This window comes from Tamandua tetradactyla, chromosome 11 (genome assembly GCF_023851605.1).
Source record: "Tamandua tetradactyla isolate mTamTet1 chromosome 11, mTamTet1.pri, whole genome shotgun sequence".
Lineage (NCBI taxonomy): Eukaryota > Metazoa > Chordata > Mammalia > Pilosa > Myrmecophagidae > Tamandua > Tamandua tetradactyla.
In genome coordinates this window covers 908,721-924,510 of record NC_135337.1, presented here as the reverse complement: position 1 = coordinate 924,510, position 15,790 = coordinate 908,721, and positions in this window count along the sequence as shown.

Sequence of the window (15,790 nt, the reverse complement as noted above, 5' to 3'; positions counted from 1 at the left end):
CCTCTCAAATGGTGGCTGCATCCCTTGCCCCCTTCTCACCCCACTCCAACCTTCCCCCATTAGCCACCAATATCCCATGTACCGCAGGACTCAGAATAAAGCACACGTTCTCAATACTCTTCCTCTTCCTTCTTTCAGAAGCCCAAGTTCTCTTACAGCACTTGCCATCGTTCACAATCCACATGCCGTCGTTCACATAACACATGCCGTCGTTCACATAACACATGCCGTCGTTCACATAGCACATGCCGTCGTTCACATAACACATGCCGTCGTTCACATAGCACATGCCGTCATTCACATAGCACATGCCGTCGTTCACATAGCACATGCCGTCGTTCACATAACACATGCCGTCGTTCACATAACACATGCCGTCGTTCACATAGCACATGCCGTCGTTCACCAAGCACATGCCGTCGTTCACATAGCACATGCCGTCGTTCACATAACACATGCCGTCGTTCACATAGCACATGCCGTCGTTCACCAAGCACATGCCGTCGTTCACATAGCACATGCCGTCGTTCACCAAGCACATGCCGTCATTCACATAGCACATGCCGTCGTTCACATAGCACATGCCGTCGTTCACCAAGCACATGCCGTCGTTCACCAAGCACATGCCGTCGTTCACATAGCACATGCCGTCGTTCACCAAGCACATGCCGTCGTTCACATAGCACATGCCGTCGTTCACCAAGCACATGCCGTCGTTCACATAGCACATGCCGTCGTTCACCAAGCACATGCCGTCGTTCACCAAGCACATGCCGTCGTTCACATAGCACATGCCGTCGTTCACATAGCACATGCCGTCGTTCACAAAGCACATGCCGTCGTTCACATAGCACATGCCGTCGTTCACAAAGCACATGCCGTCGTTCACATAGCACATGCCGTCGTTCACAAAGCACATGCCGTCGTTCACATAGCACATGCCGTCGTTCACATAGCACATGCCGTCGTTCACAAAGCACATGCCGTCGTTCACATAGCACATGCCGTCGTTCACCAAGCACATGCCGTCGTTCACAAAGCACATGCCGTCGTTCACATAGCACATGCCGTCGTTCACATAGCACATGCTGTCGTTCACCAAGCACATGCCCTCGTTTACATAGCATATGCCGTCATTCACATAGCACATGCCGTCGTTCACATAGCACATGCCGTCGTTCACCAAGCACATGCCGTCGTTCACCAAGCACATGCCGTCGTTCACAAAGCACATGCCGTCGTTCACATAGCACATGCCGTCGTTCACCAAGCACATGCCGTCGTTCACAAAGCACATGCCGTCGTTCACCAAGCACATGCCCTCGTTCACAAGCACATGCCGTCGTTCACATAGCACATGCCGTCGTTCACCAAGCACATGCCGTCGTTCACATAGCACATGCCGTCGTTCACATAGCACATGCCGTCGTTCACAAAGCACATGCCGTCGTTCACATAGCACATGCCGTCGTTCACAAAGCACATGCCGTCGTTCACATAGCACATGCCGTCGTTCACAAAGCACATGCCGTCGTTCACATAACACATGCCGTCGTTCACATAGCACATGCCGTCGTTCACATAGCACATGCCGTCGTTCACATAGCACATGCCGTCGTTCACATAACACATGCCGTCGTTCACATAACACATGCCGTCGTTCACATAGCACATGCCGTCATTCACCAAGCACATGCCGTCGTTCACATAGCACATGCCGTCGTTCACATAACACATGCCGTCGTTCACATAGCACATGCCGTCGTTCACCAAGCACATGCCGTCGTTCACCAAGCACATGCCGTCGTTCACATAGCACATGCCGTCGTTCACATAGCACATGCCGTCGTTCACCAAGCACATGCCGTCGTTCACATAGCACATGCCGTCGTTCACCAAGCACATGCCGTCGTTCACATAGCACATGCCGTCGTTCACCAAGCACATGCCGTCGTTCACCAAGCACATGCCGTCGTTCACATAGCACATGCCGTCGTTCACATAGCACATGCCGTCGTTCACAAAGCACATGCCGTCGTTCACATAGCACATGCCGTCGTTCACAAAGCACATGCCGTCGTTCACATAGCACATGCCGTCGTTCACATAGCACATGCCGTCGTTCACCAAGCACATGCCGTCGTTCACATAGCACATGCCATCGTTCACATAGCACATGCCGTCGTTCACATAGCACATGCCGTCATTCACCAAGCACATGCCGTCGTTCACAAAGCACATGCCGTCGTTCACATAGCACATGCCGTCGTTCACATAGCACATGCCGTCGTTCACCAAGCACATGCCGTCGTTCACATAACACATGCCGTCGTTCACCAAGCACATGCCCTCGTTCACAAGCACATGCCGTCGTTCACACAGCACATGCCGTCATTCACCAAGCACATGCCATCGTTCACCAAGCACATGCCGTCGTTCACATAGCACATGCCGTCGTTCACCAAGCACATGCCGTCGTTCACATAACACATGCCGTCATTCACCAAGCACATGCCGTCGTTCACCAAGCACATGCCGTCGTTCACCAAGCACATGCCGTCGTTCACATAACACATGCCGTCAGTCTTTGCCACTCGCTGCCCTTCATAGCTCTTGTCAGCTGACAGTCTCACCCTACTTCCCCTTGTTAGTGAAGACTGAAGCACACGGATCATCATCAGTTCTCTCAACACCCTTGGAGACATTAACCTCCACATAGTTAATTCATCCCACTGGCCCCTCGCGTTCATTGCTCATTCTCAATGATCTTGTCCTCCCCATGCTTTCAGCCTCCTTTTCCATAGCTGTAACCTAGACCTTGATATTGGAGTAGCTGCTCCACCATTGAAATTTTAATTCCATGCAGTTTAATCTCTAAAGGCCCATATCTTCTCAGCTGACTTTTAAAATACCCCTACTTTTTACCCCTCTGGGACCACAGTTGACTCCACCACTTTTTCACCATTCATTATACTTCAAGACCTCTTTTTGCTCCTTCCCCAGCTCAGATTACCCTAGGGCTCTTTAAACACACTGTGGATTCTGCTGACAGGGCTGGCAGCAAAAGGGGAATAACCATTGCTGTTTGTACTTTCTTGGTGGCTGCCCAGTCCCTTTTTTGCCAGGTCTCGCCTCTTGTGCTTGCCTGGTGCGATATTCTGATCTTTGATATCAGAGCCTTCAGAGTCTGGGTGAGAGAGGAGTACCGGCTCTTCCAGTAACGTGAATGGATTGTTATCTAATTAGATGAGAGGTCCTGAGGAAATAGGGGAAAGAGCATGGAGTTTGATCAAAGTTCTCTGGAGAAAGAAAACAATGAGCACTGCTGTTGTGATGTTTCCCAAGTCTTCTGATGTCTGGTGTTGTTTGAAGCCAAGGGAAAAACCTAGTAAGAAGACAAGTGCAAAAGGCCTTTTGCACAGGGGAGACATGGTGAAGAGGTGTCATTGTGGGCTGTGATTCTCGGTGAGGAAACCCTAGCTTCATGTGTCTTCGCGTGTATTTCTTGTCAACACTTCATCTTCAGACATTTAAACTGTTTGAAAGAAATTACATTCCCACAATCATTTTTGTTTCAATAGTAAATAATATGTCACAAAACACCTTATTTGTGTAATTTCCTTTCAATTTTTCATCTCTCAGAATTTCATTGGTAGATAATAGTCAAGTATTCGTTCTAATTATTATCATCATAATTTATATTTGCACAGCATTTTATCACGTCAAAACTCTGCACCTGGCAAAATGGCCAACTGTGATAGGTTATTGAATACCCCCTCCAAAACCAAACTGGAAAACACTAGGAAAATAAGTGGAAAATATGAATTTAGAGGCATCGAAAATAAAAGGAAAAGCTACGGGACATCTCTGAGGCATGTGAAGGGTGCATTGGCTGAGTCTGTACGATGTGGAGGCAGGATGGGCTGGGAGGTGGCTGGGACCTGTGGTGGAGATAGCTGGAAATGACAGTGGGAGGAGAAGCAGTGCAGAAATCCTGCTGTGGTGCTGGGTTGATGAGAACAATTGCAAATTGACTAATGATAGTGTCGCAGTCATTCTAATAAATCTCAGTTTCCAAACACCCAGACTGGTGGCACTGCAATTGCGTCTCCTTGTTTAGTAGCAGTTTAGATGTGAAACCTTGGCTAGGGGAGTGTCAACATGAAGTAGCAGCAAACAGGGATGCTCAACAGTGGTTCTGCAGGACCTGTGGGTCTCCTGTTTGATGCTTACCCCCGCAGCTCGGTTAACTATTCCTGGAGGGACAGAAACCCAGAACTGACCTTCAGTGTTTCCCCAACACACAGCACCAGAGAGAGTAGTTGATATCCTCAGGAAACACGAACCCACCAAAATAAATATATACTTGAGGACCTCCAAAATAGGACATCACACTGGAACAATGTTTGAAACAGTCAGGCCAAGAATTTAAAGCAATCATGATGTGCACTAAAGAAAACAAGGGAAGACTTAGTCATATAAATCACTAACAAGAAATCACAACAGAGAATTACATATATAATTAATGAAATCCAAAGTTGAAATAAAAAATACAATAGATGAGAAATATTACAGGATGGACATAGTTAAAACAAAAGTGATTAGGAAGAACCCAATTGAGGAGCTCACAAAAAAGGCCAAGAAAGAGCAAAAAGAGAAAATGCGTTTTAGAAACTGAAAACAAACAAACGAACAAAAAACCCCTAAGAGATTGGAAGGCTGGATGCAGAAGTGCCAATGTTTGAATAATAGGAATCCCCAAAGAAGAAATATTGGAAAAATAGCAAAGATACTAAAAATAGTAACTTTCTCCACAGTTAAAGAAAGATGATACATCTCAGTTTGAAAAGACTCATCAAAGAACAAAAAGGAGACAAAGAAAATTGAGGGAGAGCACTTTTAGACAAAGAGGACATTCTAAAATTTTTTAGAGAGAAAGAGCAGATCACCTAAAAAGCAACAAAAGTCAAGAAGTGTCACACTTTACAGGAGCTACACTGGACTTGAGAAGAACATAAAGTCATATATTTAGAGAATTGAAGACAAATGTAAGAGCATAGGAAATACGTTCTCCAGTACTCAAAGACCGATAATGAAACAAAATTGGGAAAAGTAGTCAATTGAAAAGGGAAGCAAATTCAGAAGAACACAGTACTGGATACAGAAAAATTAAGTGATTAAATACTTTGGTAAATGTATTGTTCTCTAATGGGAAGTTTAATTCAAAATAAAGAAAAAGAGGAAGTGTAACTCTAACAACCATTTTATTTTTTTTAATTTTTTAAAACAATTTTTATTGAGAAATCTCACATACATACATTCCATACATGATGTACAATCACAGGCTCACAGTACCATCCCATATTTCTGTAATTATCACCATGATTATTTTTTAGAACCTTTGTAAAGTTCTAAAAACTTTACAAAGAAAAAGAAAAAGAAATATAAAGGAAAAAAAAAACTCCACTAGTGTTTCCATCTACCCAGTTTATTTTACCTGTTGTCCCCCTATTGTTGATTAATTTTTCATCCATGTTTTTAATGCATCTGTCCATACCCTAGACAAAAGCAGCATCAGACACAAGGTTTTCACAATCATACAGTCACTTTGTAAATGTTTTATCTTTGCACAATCGTCTTCAAGAATCAAGGCTGCTGGAACACAGCCCAACAGTTTCAGTTACTTCCCTCCACCCACTCCAATACGTCGAAAACTAAAAAGGCATATCTATATGATGCGTAAGAATAACCTCTTGACTCTGAAATCTCTCAGCCACTGAAATCTATTTTGTTTCATTTCTCTCTTCCCCTTTTTGGTCAAGAAGGCTTTCTCAATCTCATGATGTTGAGTCCCGGCTCATCCTGGGATTCCTGTCAGGAATCAGGGAGATTTACATCCCTGGAAGTCATGTCCCACATAGGAGGGAGGGAGAGATTTCACCTGCCAAACTGACTTAGAGAGAGAAGCTACATCTGAGCAACAAAAGAGGTTCTCTGGGGGTAACTCACAGGCATAATTTTAAGTAGGCTTAGCCTATCCTTTGCAGGGCTTGGCCTATTGATTTGGTTGTTCAGTTCTGCTTGTGAGAATAGCAGAAATTTTCCAAGTGGGGAATTTGAATATTTCCTCCTTTCTCTGCAGTCCTCTATGGGAATTTTGCAAATACTTTTGTATTCACTGCCCAAATTACTCTGGGATGTATCAGAGCATCACACTAACCCGGACAAACCAACAAAATCTCACTCCCTATTCAAGATTCCACGTTCTTATGGTTTTCAAATAAACCGATCATACAAGTTAAACTAGGAAATGCACTACCCAAAATAGAAATTTTGCACCCAATAAAGATCTCTCCTTTAGTCTCGCATAAACGTTGAAGTTTTACAACATGGATGACACCATCCTCCCTGTATTCTGATTATCTAAGTCCTGTCCAGATCCACCTTATTCATATCTCTACTTGAAAACTGATCACATTTTCTTTTTTGGCACGGGCAGACACCAGGAATCAAACCCGTGTCTCCAGTATGGCAGGTGAGAACTCTACCTGCTGAGCAACCATGGCCCACCCAAAACTGATCACTTTTTCAACTTTTTAAACAGTTCCTGTATGGGTACTGCTGACTTTCATAGCTTCAGAGCTCTCAGTCTGAGTTTCATGTGTCACATAAATACCCGAGGTTTCTGGGAAAGACCATGTTATCTACAAAAAGCTCAGTATCTCAGAATTCAGAATTAACAGTTCCACCTCCAGACTATATGTGACGCTGTAAGTGCTTAGAATCTAGGACCCTTTACAATAGGCCCCAACCTGACAACATTACTTCACTTAGTTTTTATATTATAGTTAGCCTATATGATTGAGTCATGATATTTGTCTTTTCGTTCCTGACATTTCATTCAACATACAGTTCTTAAGCTTCGTTCACCCAGTTGCATGCCACACCACTTCATTCCTTCTTGCAGTTGCTCAGTCCTGCGTTGCATGTATACACCATAGTTCCCCCTTCCATTCCTCTGTCGTTGTACCCTTAACCACCTCCATCCATTGTGAATCTGAACACTGCTGCCATAGACACCAGTGTGCAAATGTCCATTCATGTCCCCACACTCAGTTCCTCCAGGTATCTACTGTAACTTAACAATCTTAACTACAAATCTAGATAATGTCTGCATTGCTGGGGGGTGGGGGGGATGGAAAGACTAAAGGAACATGAGGTCTATTTTACGAGCAGTTCTCATGCTGGCTACCTGCAACCCTGGGGGTTTCTTGGCTTTCTAACTTTTCTCCCTGTCTCATGGTGATGTCCTCTTTTTTCTTTTTCTCCCCTGGATTCCTGCTAACATCTGGCTTCTCTCTGTGGCCTTTTCCTTATAAGGTCTTCAGGAATCTGGATTAAAACCCACCCTCAATTAGTTTGGCCACACTGTGGTAGTTAGATTCAGTTGTCAACTTGGCCAGGTGAAGGTACCTAGTTCTATTGCTGTGGACATGAGCCAATGGTACGTGAACCTCATCTGTTGCTCATGATATCTGCAGTCGGCTAGGAGGGGTGCCTGTTGCAATGAATGACGTTTGACTTAATTGGCTGGTGCTTAAATGAGAGAGCTCAATGTAGCACAGCCCACGCAGCTCAGCATACCTCATCTCAGCACTCACAGCTCAGCCCAGGCCTTTGGAGATGCAGAAAGAAATCACCCCGGGAAAAGTTGTTGGAACCCAGACGCCTGGAGAGAAGGCCAGCAGAGACCATCCTGTGCCTTCCCGTGTAAGGAAGAACCTCAGTGAAAAGTTAGCTGCCTTTCCTCTGAAGAACTTACAAAATAAATCCCCTTTTATTAAAAGCCAATCCGTCCCTGGTGTGTTGCATTCCAGCAGCTAGCAAACTAGAACACCCACCTTCATTAAAACCAATGTTTTTAAGAGGACCTATTTACCATGAGCTCATACTCATAAGACACAAATTGAGATTAAGAACATGTCTTTGAAAAGTGATCAAACTACAAGTAGATATATGAATGATGCTGATCTGGATAGCATTAAGGTAAATCAGAATACCGGGTAAAAGATGATATTGTCCACATTTTAAAACTTTAACTTCTGTGTGAGACTAAAGGGAGAGATATTTATTTGGTGAAAAAATTATATTTTGGTTAGTGCATTTCCTAGTTTGACTTCTATGTTCAGTTTAGTTGAACACCATAAGTATACAGAATCTTGAATAGGGTGTGAGATATGTTGGTTTGTTCAGGTTAGTGTGATGCCCCAATATATCCAAGAGTAATTTGGACAGTGAATAAAGAAGTATTTGCAAAGTCCCCTTGGGGAACTGGGGGGAGAAAAGAGGAAATATTCAAATTTCCCATTTGGAGAACTTCTGATAGTCTTGCAAGCAGTGGGAACAACCAAATTAATAGGCCGAGCCTTTGATCTTGGGGTTCACCCCTATGAAACTTATTCCTGCAAAAGATAGGCTAAGCCTACTTAAAATCAGGCTTAATAGTTACCCCCAGAGTACCTCTTTTGTTGCTCAGATATGGCCTCTCTCTCTCTAAACCACCTCGGCAGGTGAGCTCCCTACCCTCCCCCCTATATGGGACATGACTATCAGGGGTGTAAATCTCCCTGGCATCATAAGACATGACTCCCCATATAAGCCAGACCTGGCAATCAAGGGATTGAAAAAAGCCTTCTTGACCAAAAAGGGGAAGAGAGAAATGAGACAAAATAAACTGTCAGTGGCTGAGAGATTTCAAATAGAGTCAAGAGGTTATCCTGGAGGTTATTCTTATGCATTATATAGATATCTCTTTTTAGTTTCTGGAGTATTAGAGTGGGCAGAGGGAAGTAACTGAAACATTGAGCTGTGTTCCAGTAGCCTTGATTCTTGAAGACGATTGTATAAAGATATAACTTTTATAACATGACTGTGTGATTGTGAAAACCCTGTGTCTGTTGCTCCTTTTATGGTATGGACAGATGAGTAAAAAATAAATAAATAATAGGGGGAGATAAAGGGCAAAATAAATTGGGTAGAAGAAGGGGTAAGATGTATGGTAGGTATGAGTCTTTACTTTTTTCTTTTATTTCCTGTTATGGGGTGATCACGGTGATGAATACACAACTATGTGATGATATTGTGAACCACTGATTGCACACCATGTATGGAATGTATTTGTGTGAAGATTTGCCAATAAAAATATTAAAAACAAGACAAAATAAAAAGAATATATCTTTGTTGGTGTATATAATTCAACCTACCACACCCCCATTTGAAAAAAAAAAAACTTCAAATAGGATCCTTTCAAACTCAGTCTCGTCACAGTCAACTGGTATTCCAAAAATCAGCAGTGACTCCAAGCATCCATGCTGTTGTTCTGGTTCATAAAAGCTGCCAAAATGTGATATATCAGAAACAGAACAGCTTTTAAAAATGGGAATTTATTAACTTGCAAGTTCTAAGGCTATGAAATGTCCAAATTAAGGCATCCAGAAAAAGATACCTTGGTTCAAGAATGTTGATAACATTCAGGGTTTCTCTCTCAGCTGGAAGGGCACATGGTTATGTCTGCTAGCTTTCTCTCGGGGTATTGTCAACAGCTTCCCTGGGGCTCTGTCTGTTCTGTTAGCTCTGTCAACCTCTGGTGGCTCTAACGTTTTTTCCTAAAATGGTTTCCTCTTAAAGGGCTCCAGTAAGCGACCCCACCTTGAATGCATGAGGACACATCTCCATGGAAACCATCTAATCAAAAGTTACCACCCATGACTGGGTGCATCACATCTCCATGGAAACAATAAAAAGGATTCCACCCAGCAATACTGAATGAGGATTAGAAGACATGGCTTTTCTGGGGTCCAGAGCTGATTCAAACTGGCACACCGCCCCTGTATACAGCTCCTTCAACAGAGGCAGGTCGCTCTCTCAAAGATAGGTCTACTGCTGCTGCAGCTCTCAGTCTCGCTATTGTCCTGACTGTTGAAGAGTGGTCTGGCATATTTAGATGATGCATTTGTCCACTGTCTCAGGAAGGACACTTCTGGTCCAGCAGTTGGCCCACACTTGGGTTCTAAATGTAATACTGCCTCAGGCCATCCTCTAACACTCAGCCAGTATTTTCCAAAGCACAGCCACTGCACTGGGGCACACATTCCCAGGAATTTGCAGAATCAGCCACAGGCCAGGCTCACGCCCGCCCTCCCATTCTCTGGAACCCAGTGAGTTAGTCCTGCTGGAGCTGCTTTTACAGATGATCTACCCACTTTTTCCCTGGGATAGCTTTGTTTACCATGAATCCCAAAAAATTTAATAAAGTCTCCAAAGTTTCTGTCAAATCCTGATCTCAGGATGATATACACTTGCTGTATGCTGAGAGCAGCCTCTCAAGAGCTTCTTCCCTGAACCAGCAGAAGAACTGACCCTTCCAGGGGTCGAGAGATAAATGCCACTGGGCTCCTAGTTCAGTGCCCACCTTGGCCTTGGGAAACAGTTTCATTTATTTTTTACCCGTATACCATTTTGTTCTTAAGTCCTTGCAGTGGTGATGTAAATTTGTTCTAGTTCATGAAAGAACATTTTTATATTTGTACTACTAATCATCCACCACAGGGTTCACTGTGTCACCTAGTCACCTGTTTTACCCTCTATCTTTCCTTCCAGTGACACACTCTGCCTTAAACCTTCCCTTTTAACCACCATCACCCACATAATTCAGCAACAATTATATACCAACTGTTCTAGTTTGCTAGCTGCCGGAATGCAATACACAGAGATGGACTGGTTTTTAATAAAAGGGGATTTATTTCATTAGTCCTTCAGAGGAAAGGCAGCTAACTTTCAACTGAGGTTCTTTCTTACGTGGGAAGGTACAGTGTAATCTCTGCTGGCCTTCTCTCTAGGCCTCCGGGTTCCAACAACTTTCCCCGGGGTGATTTCTTTCTGCATCTCCAAAGGCCTGGGCTGAGCTGCGAGTGCTGAGGTGAGGTATGCTGAGCTGCTTGGGCTGTGCTATGTTGAGCTCTCTCATGTAAGCACCAGCCAATTAAATCAAACATCATTCATTGCAGCAGGCACATCTCTTAGCCAACTACAGATGAGGTTCACGTGCCATTGACTCATGTCCACAGCAACAGAACTAGGCACGTTCACCTGGCCAAGTTGACACCTCAACCTAACTAGCACCCCCACCATATTGCATTACCATTTCCTCCTTCCATTTCCAGACATTTACATTCAACGTAGTTAAAAATTCTGCACACATTAAGCCTCCACTCCCCATTCTCTACCCACATTCTATTTCCTGGTAATCTCTATTCTAGATTTTTACTCTATGAGTAATTATAATCAGCTCATTTTAGTGAGATTACACAATATTGATCCTTTTGCAATCTGACTTATTTGACTCAACATGATGCTCTCCAGGTTCATCCATGTTGACGCCTGCTTCGGAATTTCATTCCTTCTTTCTGCTGGATCATATTACAATCTTATGTATATTACACATTTTCTTTATCCATTCATCACTCGATGGACACTTGGGTTGTTTCCATCTTTTGGCTACTATGGATAATTCTGCTGTGAGTACTGGTGTGCCAAGTTGCACTACTTTACTCATAATCTAGCGGCCAGGAACATTGGCCGATGCTATTGATACAGTTTGACTGGACACATGCTGCTGCAGGGCTCTTTTGCAATGAAGGTTTGGATGGAAAAAAGTAAAGTGATGTGCGTGCCACAACCTGTTGAATTTCAAAAGAAGCTAAACTGCAGTAAAATCTAAGCAGGCTCATTTTATAACCTAAGTTTAGTCGCAGGAAACCAACATTTTCTGTTAAACCAGGTGTATGTGAATTTGAAGTTTATTAGATATACAGCTTCATGTGGATTTTTTTTTTTGGTATGCTGTATAGCAGGGCCATATTTCATTATTTTTCCAAGTAATTATCCCGTTATCGCAGCACCAGGTGTTTAATTTTTGTTTATTTTTTGTTTGTTTGTTTTTGGGAAGTGCACAGGCTGAGAATTGAACCTGGGTCTCCCATGTGGCAGGCAAGAATTCCATCACTGAACCATCCTTGTACCCCCTTCATTTGGATTTAATATGTCATTTTCTTGGTTTTGAAGTTAAAGGCATAAAGAATATATGCTCTGATAATGTTTCAATATTTTTAATGTAAGTAGATAATTTTCTTATACTTTGGAGATCCACAAGAATATTTTCCTATAAATAGTTGGAAAATCATTCAAGTCTGAAAACATTTTTTTAATTAAAAGATAATGGTTTTATTGTTTTTGTAAAAACAAAATATGCATAGTATAAAAATTGAGCAATTCTAAAAACGGCAAACAGCATAAATGACAATAAAAAACGTGGCCTCAATCCCATCATTGCAGTCATAAGGATTGTTAGGAATTCTGAACCTGGTTTTAAATATCTATATACATGTTGATGGCAGCAGAGAGAGAAATAATTTGACAGATAACTTATTATTTAGATATAACATTTAAATATAAAAGTATTAAATTGGGTGCATGGGTGGCTCAGTGGTAGAATGTTCACCTTTCATAAGGGAGACCCGGGTTCGATTCCTGGACCATGCACCCCCCCCCCCAAAAAAAGTATTAAGTCTACTTTCGGAGAAAATAGGCATATATAGAGAAATTAAAGAAATTGCATGACTTCGAATATATATTCTTTGGGAACAAAGACATACGCTTTTGAAGAAGCATATAAAAAATATGTGAAGGACTCCCAACCACTCTTATTATTATAAATAATACATTTCCACATTAGAGAGTATCTATGAATTCTTTACAAAAAGTGAGGAAATCATACATTTACACCTTATTCCATATCCTACTCTTTCATATTTCTAATATTAGTATAATTTTTTACATCATTATGGTCTAAAACACCTGCATTCCATTCCATTACTATACTTTTCACAGTTATTTGGCCTTGGCTCTATAATTAATTAGATTCAAAGGCTACCAATGGTTTAAACTTATTTATTAATTTCTGTTAATTATTATTATTATTATTTTTGTATGGGCAGGAGCCGGGAAGTGAACCTGGGTCTCCGGCATGGCAGGTAAGAACTCTGCCACTGAGCCACCGTGGCCCGCCCTGTTAATATTTTTAACTACGGTTTTTCCTTTGCCAGTTCCTTTACTTTGTTTCCTCTTTTGGTTGGTTTGATGTTATCAGTAGATAATTTTTTTTGACCGAGAGAGGTCATGGAGCTGGATTCCCTGTGTTCTCGCAGCTTTATTTCTGGGGAGTGTAAAATTACTGGTCATACTTTTCCCTCTGGAAGTCTGTAAATAGCACTTGACCATCTTGTACTAGTGAATGCGCTGCTGGGCCAGGCTGGCAGCCCGGTGCACATAACAGCCAATCTATTACACCAGGGTTTCAGAGAGAGAAAGAGCTTTTATTGCAAAGTGCGATGCAAGGAGAACAGGAGGCTTGCAGGCCTCAGATCCGTCTCCTGGAAATGGAGAGCTTCTGAGAGTTTTATAGCATCTTGGCAGAGACGGGCTTATGATACTTAGTACAGTGGTTCGAAAAGACGAGGTTAGAGATGGTCTAGTTATGGAGTATGGGCACACAGCTTACATACATGGCCATAGGGCGTTTGTAAGGAAAATGGCGGTGTAATATAATTTTTAGTACTACACTGAGTTTACTGTAGGTTAAAGTTTGTGCTGCTGTGCATGTCAGGTGGGGCAGCTCCGGTTAGAACTGGCCCCGCCTAGTGCAATGAGGTTGGAATTGGGGTGGGTTGGCTCAGGTTTCTTCATTCATAAACATTAAGGGGGCTGTTAACGGACTAAGAAGACTTTTAAGCTACAAAACAAGATAAGTACGGGGTCACTAGATTATTATGAGGCTATTCAGTTAAAGTTACAAAGCAAAACATCAAGGCGTCAGGGCTCCCATGCAGTGAGTTATAACAGTTACAGTATTACCTTTTGGCTACATGGCAACGTATCAGAAGGTTAATAAACATCTAAGTAGAGTTTGGTAAGCTACAATTGTATTTGTTAATTCTCGGTTACAAACATTGCTGAGAAAAAGTCTGAGACTGAGGGGACATTGAACCCCACATATGTAACTGTATATTTTGCCCCCATGCTGTCTGGACTTTTCTCTCAGAGTGCAGACATGTCTTGGTATTTATCATTCTGAATACATTTTTTCAGAATACATATTGTTTTTCAATGAGTAGATTCTTGTCCTTATTTCAAGGAAATTTTCTTGTATTTTACCTTTAAAAACAATTTTTTTTTTGTTTCACCTGCTCTGTTCTTCAGGAGCAAAAATCATACATTTGTTTATTCTTTTATGTTCTCCATATTTAACATCTTCTCTCCAACCATTTAAATATAGTTGACATTTTCCTTTTCTTTGTGTGATTTCTTTGTCTATTCATCATGCCATATGATTTTCATAGTAATATTCTTTCCCTTAATTATACCTATAATAGCTCTTATCTTAGTGCCACCTTCATTTTTTTCTTTCTTTCTAGATCCTTGCACAATTCCCTTATTATTTCTTCTTTGAACTCTTTTTGGGGCTGGGAAATAGAGTTGGTATCACATTATTTGCGATTCATTTGAATGAATGGAGAATTAGTTTTCTGATTTTTTCCTTTGTTTCTTTGAGTAATTCCTTTTGGGATGTTTATCTGCCTTTCCCCCTCCCCCCATGTTAATCTCCCCTTTAGTTTTTTATTTTCGTTGAAGTGAAATTTACACAGAATAAACCATTTTAAAGTGTACATTCAGTGGTACTTAGTCCTTACAATGTTGTGTAACCACCAGCTCTCTCTAGTTTCACAACTTTTTCATTACCCCATAAAACACTATGTATCCATTCAGTCAACCTTCCCATTCCTTCTTTCCCCCAGCTGCATGTAACTTTGAATTTGTCTGTTTTCTTTCTCGATGGATTTGCCTGTTACAGATATATTATATCAAAAGGAATCATACACATGTGACTTTTTATGTCTGGCTTTTTAGCATGTTTTCAAGGTTCATCAAAGGGGTTGCACATATCAGTAATTCATTACTGATTATGGTTGAATAATATTCCATTGTATGCAATGGAATATCCCAAAACCTGTTTATGCATTCATCTGTTCATGGACTTGTGGTTTCCACCTTCTGGCTACTATGAATATTGCTACATAAACATTAGTGTCAAGTTTCTGTTTGGATATATGTTTTCATTTCTCTTGGGTATATACCTAGGAAGGGAATTGCTGGGTCATATGGTAATTCTATACTTACCTTTCTGAGGAATCACCTGTTTTCCCCAACAGCTGCACCAAATTACCTTTCCACCTGCAATTTACAAAGCTTCCTATTTCGCCACACCCTACTGAGTGTGAAGTGGTATATTGGTGTAGTTTTGATTTGCATTTTGTTAATGACTGATGACATTGAACATCTTTTCATATACTTTATAACCTCTTGTATATCTTTTTTGGAGAAATGTCTATTCAATTCCTTTGCTTATTTAAAAATTGGATTGTCTTTTGGTTGTTGTTGACTTGTATGAGCTCTTTATATATTCGGAGTATTAAACACTTATCAGATATATGAATTTCAAATATTTTTCCCATTGTCTGGATTGTCTTCTCACATTCTTGGTAGTAGCCTTTGATTCATGAGTTGTTTTTTTTTTTAATTGACCTTTTTTTTCATTTCTCATGATTTTCTCATGAGAATCTAAGAATCCAAATCTAAGATTGCCATAGCCAGGGTTAAGAAGAATTACTCCTAT